The following is a 12,208-nucleotide window of genomic DNA, read 5'->3' as shown; positions in this document are numbered from 1 at the left end:
CTTGGGCTCAAAAAAGCTTCAAGGGGGCATTTCTACCACAATGCAATTTACTTGTCTCCATCAAGTGGGTCAATCTGAGCTTCTTAATGGACCTCCAAAACTGTCAAAATACAATTTTCAAACAAGTAAAATCATAACACTCAGGTAAATATAAAGTAACATACGTCAAAGATTTTATTAACTCATTAATTAATGAAGGAACCATTGTGACATTGTGACAGGGCCAAAGACCATTTAAAAAAATATTAGTAGGAAGAGAAGATTGCTGGATTAGATAGGATCTGGGTAATGTCCAACAGAGCTATACAACTTGGGAGTTATACGTCCACAAACAAAAAATTATTTGCATTTAGACAGACAAAAATCTACAAGTTAACATGAAATTTTACTAAATTTGAAACCTTAAACCATCAACAGTAAGTTGAATGAGTTATCATCCTAGGTCCCCTAAACCAGGGGTTGGCAAATTACTTGTGGGCCAAATCTGGCCACTCTCTTTTGCTTACATATGATGTATGGCTGTTTTCCTGCTGCAACAGCAGAGTTGAGTATTTATGTGACCATATGGCCCACAAAAGTAAAAATACTTACTACATGGACATTTACAGAAGGTATTTTCTGATAATTCCCTTAGACAATCCTTGGGTGGCCTTCACTTTCTTATGACATTGAAAATTAATGGCCCTGCTCTTTTTGCATTATTTTTAAGTTTCAGATAATTTTTAAAGATTTTATTCATTTATTTGAGAGATAGAGTGAAAGAGAGAGCACAAGAAGGGTGGGGGCAGAGGAAGTGAGAGAAGCAGACTCCCTGCTGAGCAAGGAGCCCCACATCCCAAGACTCTAGAATTGGGACCTGAGCCAAAAGCAGACGCTTAAGCAACTGAGCCACCCAGGTGCCCCTAAATTTCAGATAATTTTTCTGATACTTCTCTGATTCTACCATAGTGGAAGTGCTCTCTCCCTCTTTTATGTTCACATATTTATTTGCATCTCTTTTATTATATTATACCATGGTATTGGATCTTCCTTACTAGATTTAAGTTTATTGAGATCATCTTATTCATCTTTCTATCTGCACTTAGCACAGTGCCTTGCAAACAGTAGATATTCAATAAATCTTTGTGGCGATGTGTGAATGTGAAGCTCAAGGAAGCCTGGAGCTTGGGATTGCTTACAAGTACCACAAGGAAGGGAAACTGACATGTGAATGAAGTCCTATGTAAAATTATATAAATATGAAATATTATAAATTCTTCTGAATTTATCTTGAAAGATATAATCCCTTATCTATAATGTATCATAGTGTCTTCATCTGTGTGATATGAATAATGTTTGCCAGTCATTTGATTATTTGAAACCTAGCTTGCATTTTTTTTTCCTAGCTTGCATTTTATTAGCATTTATTCTTACTAGAAATTAACACATTTGGTCAATAAAAGTTTATACAGTATTTAGAGTGGCAAAATTGTTGAAAACCATGTTTATGTAGTAAACATGTTGTGACAAAAGGACTTTTTTTGTTACTTTCATGTGTAACATGTAGTCTAGAAGATAATAGTTTAGATTACGATGTTTTCCGGGACATTTGGATGTTTTATGCAGATAAGCAGGTTGAATGTTACCTTTACTGCCCTAAAAACTTCAGGTTACCATGAAAATTGTACTCTACTCAATAAATTTCATCTAATTGAGCTTGAAATATGGTTTTATTCTATCATGGAGGATTAGGAGATGGTTAGGCAGCATATTCTATTATTTTTATCCTATATATGAGAAGTTCAGGTATAACCTTTGTCTTGACCCTGGCTCATCTGACATTAGGCTAAATCTTTCTGCTAAGAAACCCTCAAAATATGAAACATACTATTTCATCTTGAGATATTTGTAAAATGTATAATTTTCTAAAGGAAAGTAAATTTAAGTAAACTTAAAATATTGTACTGCCTCTCTTTACCCAAGCCTTTATATTTTCATCTGAAGGATTTTAAAACTTTATGTTGTGATTGTTCAGTTAATGTCAGATGACTAGCTTTTTTATATTTTAATCTAGCCTCATTTGCCCCCCCTTTTTTAAAGTAACCTCTACACCCAACGTGGGGCTTGAACTAATGACCCTGAGAGCAAGAGTCATATGCTCTACCAACTGAGCCAGCCAGGCACAACCATGAACTAGCCCTTTTTTAAAAAAGCAATTAAAATGGCCAGTTATTTCAGATATTTAAATGAGAATATGATTTGGTTGATTTCACAGTTAACAACTTAACTTCCGTAAAAAGTGACTCTTAGTTTTCTCCATAGGCTTGTCTAACACAAATGAATACCAATTAAAGTATGATCTCTACACTGGGATTTAGACTATCATTTTTCTAATTATGGTATAAATTCCTCAATGGAAAAAAAAAACAACCTCTTCATCTGTAAAGAAATAATTCCCAACAGAAATCTTATATATTATAGAACACTAATTATTATGCATGTCTCAACACCTTTGCCAAAGGAGTCATGTACCAGTCAATGCATTAAAATAATGGAGGTTACCCCAAAGATACATATGCAATGAAACGCCAGGACACCTGCACCCCGATGTTTATAGCAGCAATGTCCACAATAGCCAAACTGTGGAAAGAGCCTCGGTGTCCATCGAAAGATGAATGGATAAAGAAGATGTGGTCTATGTATACAATGGAATATTGCTCAGCCATTAGAAACGACAAATACCCACCATTTGCTTCAACGTGGATGGAACTGGAGGGTATTATGCTGAGTGAAATAAGTCAATCGGAGAAGGACAAACATTATATGGTCTCATTCATTTGGGGAATATAAAAAATAGTGACAGGGAATAAAGGGGAAAGGAGAAAAAATGAGTGGGAAATATCAGAAAGGGAGGCAGAAGATGAGAGACTCCTAACTCTGGGAAACGAACTAGGGGTGGGGGAAGGGGATGTGAGGGGGTGGGGGGGTGGGGGGGGTGACTGGGTGACCGGCACTGAGGGGGCACTTGATGGGATGAGCACTGGGTGTTATTCTATATGTTGGCAAATTGAACACCAATAAAAAATAAATTTACAAAAAATAAAATAATAAAATAAAATAAAATAATTAAAATAAAATAAAATAATAAAATAAAATAATGGAGGTTAAAGGAAAGATAACTGCATTGGGAATAAGTAAAGCATTAAGTATACAAAATAACTCATTTGGTTTTGTATAATCTTGATTTTGCATCCCTAATTTGGAGTGTTTTTAAATCTGTTTTTGGCTGTTGGGCAAAATCAATGAATTTTCCTTATTTCATAAAATGCATTGGACTATTGCTCATTCTCCTTTAGTTTGATGTCTGTAAGAAATGGATTTATCACTCATGATATAATTTGGGCAGTAACATAATCTAAGCCCCTAGACTATTGGCTAGGCTTATACATTATACCTTAACCAGACATTTTTTTTTTATTTTTATTTATTTATGATAGTCACAGAGAGAGAGAGAGAGGCAGAGACACAGGCAGAGGGAGAAGCAGGCTCTATGCACCGGGAGCCCGACGTGGGATTCGATCCCGGGTCTCCAGGATCGCGCCCTTGGCAGGCGCCAAACCGCTGCGCCACCCAGGGATCCCCTAACCAGACATTAATAAGGCCATTTCATTCATACTGATCACAATATATTAACTATTTATGTGGTGATTTGTAAAAATGAATTAAGTTGGCTGAAATGAATTGACCTTCATGCTGTAATCCATTCATCTTATTCACGTAGATACAGAATATGAGTTCCTCAATTAGGATGAAAGTGTGTCACATTTATTTTATTGAATCTACTTAGAATTAGTACAAATACAATTTCTACTGTAAATACAAAGTCACATTCTGAATACAGTAAATATAAATAAAATTCATTGATTACTATATAAATGATGATTAAAAATTTCCAAAATAGCAATTATCATATATCTCTTTAAGTCAATGCATGTTACCATGACAGAAAGCCATTAATTCCACTTATACATGATGCTGTACTGGGTATTATTCATAGGCAGTAAGACAAAATGGTTCATGACCCTGGATGTTTATTAGCAGGAAAATCACCACCAACACAGACCTGAATGCTTCTTTACATCAAAGTGTCATCATAATGTCTCAGAATTAGAAGGGAAGTCATCTAGTCCAATTTCTTACTCATTGCAGAAATCTCACTTGTAATTGGACCGATAGGCAGTGTCATATAGAAAACAATGGGCTGGGATCCCTGGGTGACGCAGCGGTTTAGCGCCTGCCTTTGGCCCAGGGTGCGATCCTGGAGACCCAGGATCGAATCCCACGTCGGACTCCCGGTGCATGGAGCCTGCTTCTCCCTCTGCCTATGTCTCTGCCTCTCTCTCTCTCTCTCTCTCTCTCTCTCTCTCTCTCTCTGTGACTATCATAAGTAAATAAAAATTAAAAAAAAAAGAAAATGGGCTTCAGAGTCAGGCTTGAATTTACATTCTAGCTTTAAAAAATAAAAATAAAATAAATAAATTCTAGCTTTAACATTCATGAGCTAAATGGCCTTTTCCCTATTCCCTAACATGGCTCTGCATCTCCTGATCTGTAGAATTGAAATGATGATGTTTACTGTGGCTGCTGTTAACTGAAGCAATCACAATATGGTAGCACTTATGTATTAGTCATGCTTCCTCAACTCTCATATTTAGGGTTTCCTAAGGCACAAGTGTTAAGAGTTGTCTAGCATAATCTAAAATGTTTTGTATTGGGGCGCCTGGGTGGCTCAGTAAGTCAAACATCTTCCTTTGGCTCAGGTCATAATCCCAGGGTCCTGGGATCAAGCCCTGCATCAGGATCCCACCTCAGCAGGGAGTCTGCTTCTCCCTCTGCCCCTCACCCCTGCTTGTGTTCTCTCTCTCTCTCTCTCTCTGCCAAATAAATTAAATCTCTTAAAAAATGCTTTGTATTTATCAGGCAGAGCTCAATAGGCCAGTGACTAAAAGATGTAAGTGTTGAAGTTAGTCTTTAGCACACTCAGTTTCCCCTTCTTGCAAACAGCAAATAGGTAAGAGAGAAAAATAATGATTTTGGCCTAACAGCAGTGTTCTCTAAAATTTTCATTGCAGATCCCTAACAGTAAAAATACTTGGAGTACTCTCCCAAATTTAGTTATAATTAATTTGCACTTATTATTGTGCTGTTATGTTCATTATAAAACAAACTCGAAAACGAGAAGTTGTAAAACATGATAAAAATAAATATAAATAGAAGGGATTGGTATCAGAATATATAAAGAACTCTTACAACTCAACAGTAAAAAGACAAATAGCCCAATTTTAAAATGGGCAAAGGATCTGATTAGATATTCCTCCAAGGAGACAAAAAATAGCCAATAAATACACGAAAAGCTGCTAAACATTGTTAGTCATCAGGGAAATGAAAATCAAAACCACAGTGTGATACCACTGCACACTCACTAGGTGACTGTAATCAAATAAATAAAAAATAACAAGTGTTGTTGAGAATGTGGAGAAAATGGAATCCTTATACATTGCTGGTAGAAGTGTAAAATGAGGCAGTCGCTATGGAAAACAGTCTGGTAGTTTCTCAAAATGTCAAGTATAGAGTTATCATATGATCCATAATTTCACTACTGGAATATACCCAAGAGAATTGAAAACTTATGTCCACATAAGAACTTCTACATGAACAGCGGCATGTAGCGGTATTAGCCCCAAAGTGGAAACAATCCAAATTTTTATCAGCAGATAAATGGATAAATAAAACGCTACATATCCATACAATGGACTATTTTCTGGCTTTGAAAACAATGAAAAGCTGATACAGAACCCATAATAAAAGACCACGTATTTTATGATTCCATTTAAGTGAGGAAACTCCAAAGAGACAGTAGATTAGTGGTTGCCTGGAAATGGGGTGAAGACGGAATCAGGGTGACTGCTAATGGGAATGTGGTTTCTTTTTAGAATACTGAAAATGTTCTAAAATGAGATTCTGGTGGTGTTGCACAAATCTGAATATATAAAAAACCATTGACTTTAACATTTTAAACAGGTGGATTTTATGGTGTGTAAATTCGATCTCAATAAAATATGTAAAACAAAATAATTTAGGGATGCCTGGGTGGCTCAGCGGTTGAGCACCTGCTTTTGGCTCAAAGCATGATCCTGGATTCATGGGATCAAGTCCCACATTGGGCTCCCCACAGGGAGTCCGCTTCTCCTCCCTCTGCCTGTGTCTCTGCCTCTCTTTCTGTGTCTCTCATGAATAAATAAATAAAATATTTTTAAAAAAATAATTTAAACAAGATAAACTAAAATTCTAAATAAAAATTCTCATTTTCCCTCCCATGCCCCATAGATCATCTGGTACATATCCACTTTGAAAGTCTCTTGTCTAATAGCACTTCTCAGTGATCCTGAAAATAATACTGTATTGAATTGCAATTACTTAAAATGTAATCCCATCTCTTAATGATTGAGAGCCCTGTAGTAAATAAAGGAGGAAAAACTTCAATTTAATACTGATTTGGACCTCAATTGACATCATTTCATTTCCTCTTGTGTCTATTTTCCCAAATAGAGTTGGTGTGGGGTTTTTTTTTTTGAAAAAAATGTTTAATCATTATCAATTCTATTCTGGCCAAAGGTATTGAATGTGACCCAAGGGATAGTAAATCCATGACCAAACTTTTTACTTATGATTTTTCTAGTGGCTGCTCAAAATATTCAATTCATATATTCGAATATATATGTATATCCTAATATTTGACATTGCATTGTACTATTCTTCTCAAAGTATCTATATTACTAATTTTCCTTTGGGTCTGTCCAGCTACAATGTTTTAACACTGAACTTTTCTTTTTTTTTTTTTTAAAGATTTTTTTTATTTGTCATGAGAGACACAGAGAGAGAGGCAGAGACACAGGCAGAGGGAGAAGCAGGCTCCCTGTGGGGAGCCCAATGTGGGACTCAACCCCAGGACCCCAGGATCACGACCTGAGCCAAAGGCAGACACTCAAACCACTGAGCCACACAGGTGCCCCATACACTGAACCTTTCTTATTGCTATGAATGGGACCTTGCAAATTGCCAAATGAGTCTATATAACATTGTTGAAAACTGCTAGAAGATATATTTTATAAACATCTACTCAAAGTTTCTATAAATCCTAGCAAAATGGACAAGGACATAACTACATGTGAATTCTATACACTACTAGTACATTGTTTCTTTAAAAACATAATCCCAGGGACACCTGGGTGACTCAGTTGGTTAAGTGTCTGCCTTTGGCTCAGTTCATGATCCCAGGGTCCTGGGATCCAGCCCCGAGTGAGGTCCCTGCCCAGCAGGGAGCCTGCTTCTCTCTCTCCCTCGGCTGCTCCCCTTGCTTGTGCTCTCTCCTTTTCAAATAAATATATAACATCTTTAAAATTTAAAAAAAACATAATTTCATTAGGGAAATATTGTGAAATTAATTTCTTTCAACAGAGAGCAGTGCCAATTTCACTCATGCAGAGAAATAATCATTGTAAGTGTATGTGTGTCAGACATCAATTTTGTGCCCATAAAGAAAGTAACTGCTATTCAGGAGAATTATGCTCAACCACATGTATCCTGACCAAAGTCTAGGTGCCTGGCCCTTTATTAGCTTTTTTCCTTTTAGTTTATGAGTCTTCCTGGAGTTACAAGACCCAACATTATCCCTTTAGCCTGGGTCATACCCAACTTCAGTTTGAGCACATAAACTATGAAGCTGTTATACATATGTATACCACTGGCATTTTAACCCTGGACAAGTTCCTTAGAGTAGACTTTACAATTCTATCTCATACTAATCTCAGCTAAGGCTTAAATTCAACAAGAATACCATTTCTTTACTCTCACGAATATTTTTAGATTTTTAGATAGGTGTAATATATTTTAATGCTTTTTATTACTTACAATTATGCACTGAATTTCTAACTGTAATGCATGTAAGCAAACTTTTCGGAAGGTAGAAAGTTGAGGAAAGCCTAGACTGAAATATATCTTTTATCCTTAATCTCAGAAGAGTCTAAAATTCATTTTTAAGAACTTGTCTTCCAAAAATTGCTAAATTCTTTCTCACACATTTTTTAAAGAATGACTGAAGTTATTTCCCTCTGACTTTTCTTGCAAAATTTTTGCCAGTCTATAAAGTGCCAGCCCTAATACAACCAAAAGCATTTTATGATCCATTTTCTTTTCCTAGGAGATGGGATCTTTTTTCAGCTGCAGAGTATGATATTAAAAGGCATCAGTACTAGGGTACAGGGGAGTATTGGGGTACTGGAATGGGATTGGGTTGCCTTTGGACATCTTCCTTGGTCAGCTGTCTTGATCAGCTTTTTTGAAACGCTAACATCATGGTCCAGAATCCTTGCATTGACCCTAGACTCAGCTGGCAGAACCAAAAGAGAATTGGGCAAATGTCATCTGTGCAGTCAATCATTAGGGACCAATACAATAGTTTTACATCTCTTACTATCTCTTGCTGAATGTAGATTATTTCTATTTCTGTACTCTAGAGGAAAAAAAAAATCAAGGCTACTAGATCTACATAGTTCAGCCTCATGCTTGGATGTTGTTAATGTTTATGCTCAATTCACTTGGATTCCAGAATACTAATCTCATTTAAAAAAGACTTATTTGAAAGAAGAAATGAGGGGCCCCTGGGTGGCTCAGTGGTTGAGCATCTGCTTTTGGCTCAGGTCATGATCCCAGGGACCTGGGATTGAGTCCCACATAGGGATTGAGGGAACTTGCTTCTCCCTCTGCTTATGTCTCTGCCGCTCTTTCTGTGTCTCTAATGAATAAATAAAATCTTAAAAAAAGAAAGAAGAAATGAAAACATGAAGAAAGGAAGTATCTCAAATATTCAGCCAATGCTCCTTTATGGCTCCTATATGGAAGGGTTAGTCCTGTACTACCCACTATGATAGCGAACAGGTAATGTGGCTATCAAATACATGAAATATAGCTACTACAAATCGAGATGTGCTTTAAGTATGAATTACACACTGATTTCAAACATGTTGTATGAAACAAGGGATGTAAAATCTCTTATCCATTTTTATATTAATTACATGTTATAAGATAATATTTTCAATATTTTGGGTTATATAAGTCATTAAAATTAATTTCACCTATTTCTTTTTTACATTTTTAAAAATTTATTTATTCATTCATGAGAGACAGAGAGAGAGAGGCAGAGACATAGGCAGACGGAGAAGCAGCCTCCATGCAGGGAGCCCAATGTGGGACTCGATCCTATGGCTCCAGGATCACGCCCTGGGCCAGAGGCAGGCACTAAACCGCTGAGCCATCCAGGCATCCCATTCTTTTTACATTTTAATGTAGCCACTAAAAGTTTTAAAATTACATGTATGCCTCACATTTGTAGCTTGGATAATATTTCTATTGCACAGTGCTGGTTTAAACCCTTGTTTTCAGAGTATAGTCCAAAGGGCAGCCTGGGTGGCTCAGCAGTTTAGTGCTGCCTTTGGTTGGGGGTGTGATCCTAGAGACCCGGGATCGGGTCTCAAGTCGGGCTCCCTGCATGGAGCCTGCTTGTCTCTCTGCCCCCTCTCTCTTTCTGTGTCCCATGAATAAGTAAATAAAATCTTAAAAAAAAAAGTTTAGTCCAAGGACCAGCATTATTAGCATCATCTGGGAGCTAGTTAGGGTTTACCCCAGAAATACTGAATAAAAAAATAAAGAAATACTGAATCAGAATCTGCATATAATTTGACCCATAGGTGATTCCTTTGTGAATTAAAGCTTAAGAAGCACTGTTGTAGACACTCACAAAAAGACTGATTCTTGTCTCAACTGTAAGCCTATGAAAATGTTGTGGGCTGTATAATGGTTCATTTTATGTATCAGCATGACTAGGTTATGGTCCACAGCTGTTTGGTTAAACATGAATTGAGGGGCACCTGGGTGGCTCAGTCTTAAGCATCTGCCTTGGGCTCAGGTCATGATTCCAGGGTTCTGGGATTGAGCCCTTGACTTTCAGCCAAGTCTCATTCCTATTTTTTGTTCCATCCTGGGGTTGACTCCTGAGTCTCCAAAAGATCATCAGTATTAAAAGGATAATTTCAAAAAGGTAACATCATGATTTATACAAATATAAACACCCATCAAAAGGTTTATTTAATTCACTCATTAATGATTGAACAAGGAAGAAGTTCATAATGGTTCAAAGAAGAATCCAAAGAATAGGCACATATATAATCATAGGAATTTTTGAAGTATTGCAAAACTGATCAACACTCCCAGCTCAGCAGGGAGCCTGTTTCTCCCTCTGCCCCTCCCTGCTGCTCATGCTCTTGCTCGCTCTCTTTCAAATAAGTAAATAAATAAAATCTTAAAAAGAATCAGTGGAGATGCTGCTGTGAAGGTATTTTTTTAATAAAGATTTTATTTATTTTAGAGAGAGAGAGAAAGAGAGCATGAGCAGGAAGAGGAGGAGGAGCAGAGAGGGAGGGAAAAGGAGGGGAAAGAATCTCAAGCAGACTCCATGTGGAGCATGGAACCCAACTCGGCTCAGTCTCACAACCCTAAGATCTTGACCTGAGCTGAAACCAAGAGTCCAATGTTTAACTGACTGAGACACCCAGGCTCTTCTGTGAAGGTATTTTGTACATATGATTAACAGTTACAATCAATAGACTTTGAGCAAAGCAGATTACTCTATATAATGTGAGTGGGCCACATTTTAATCAACTGAAAACCTTAAGGGAAAACCTGAGGTTTTCCAAGGAAGAAGCCATTCTGCCTTAATACTGAAACATAGGGGCAGCCTGGATGGCTCAGTGGTTTAGCGCTGCCTTCAGCCCAGGGTGTAATCCTGGAGACCCAGGATCGAGTCCCAGGTCGGGCTCCCTGCATGGAGCCTGCTTCTCCCTCTGCCCGTGCCTGTGTGTGTGTGTGTGTGTGTGTGTGTGTGTGTGTGTGTGTGTCTCATGAATAAATAAATAAAATCTTTATTAAAAAACTGTAAAAAAAAAAAAAAGACTGAAACATAGAAAAAACTTTGCATGAGTTTCCTGCCTGTTGGCCTGCACTGCAGATTTCAGACTCAAGACTGCAACATCAACTGTCACCTGCATTTTCAGTCTTCTTGCTTGCCCTATAAATTTTGGCCTTGCCAGGCCCCACAATAATGTGAGCCAAATGACTCTCTCTCTTTCTGTTTGCTTGGAGAACCCTAATACAGCCTGCTTCATTCATCATGGTCTTAGGTACCAAATTTCAAATCTGTTCTTTTTCTTTACCTTTTAGTTCTGGCATATCACTCAAGTAGATTTTCAGCCAAGTCTCATTCCTTTTTTTTGTTCCATCCTGGGGTTGACTCCTGAGTCTCCAAAAGATCATCAGTATTAAAAGGATAATTTCAAAAAGGTAACATCATGATTTATACAAATATAAACACCCATCAAAAGGTTTATTTAATTCACTCATTAATGATTGAACAAGGAAGAAGTTCATAATGGTTCAAAGAAGAATCCAAAGAATAGGCACATATATAATCATAGGAATTTTTGAAGTATTGCAAAACTGATCAACACTCACAGGGAAGTAAAATGTAATGTGTGGAATCATCTCTTCTTTAATTTACTGCATCCCCAACCAGAAAAAAAATTGTTTACATCTCTATGGATAAAAATAGTTTGCATTATTATCAATTTACTACACATATAGAATAGTAAGATAGCTCAAAGAGAGGTGCAAAGCATAGACCTGAATAGAATCAGATAATCCCCAAAGGTCTGCTAGGCAACACCTAACGTTCCATTGAAAGGACAACTAGTAATATTTTGCCCATTTTTTTAGAGTTTCACAGTTTTTACGGAGCAACCTGTTGATCAAGCGATACTAAGTTTATCAGAATTGCTAAAAAAAGATTTTAAAACACCATGCCAGTCTTAGTACTGTTCCAAAGTGGAGGAATTAAGGAAGGTCGTGTATAGGTTGTTTTAGGGTTTTTGAGCCTGGAAAGGGTGATTTTAAGGTGATTTTGAAGACAGGAATCTGCTACAGATTGGGCAGAGTTTATGACAAAAGAGTTGCAGTTGGTGAGCATAGCAAGGATGGGGATCTTGAAGTGAATCTTGATGATCATGCTATTTTAATCAGCTTATCTCCTAAGAACAAATATATCCTACAGTGAGAAGCT

This window comes from Vulpes lagopus, chromosome X (assembly GCF_018345385.1).
Source record: "Vulpes lagopus strain Blue_001 chromosome X, ASM1834538v1, whole genome shotgun sequence".
Lineage (NCBI taxonomy): Eukaryota > Metazoa > Chordata > Mammalia > Carnivora > Canidae > Vulpes > Vulpes lagopus.
The sequence above is the reverse complement of the archived record's forward strand: the minus strand, read 5'-3'. Positions refer to the sequence as shown.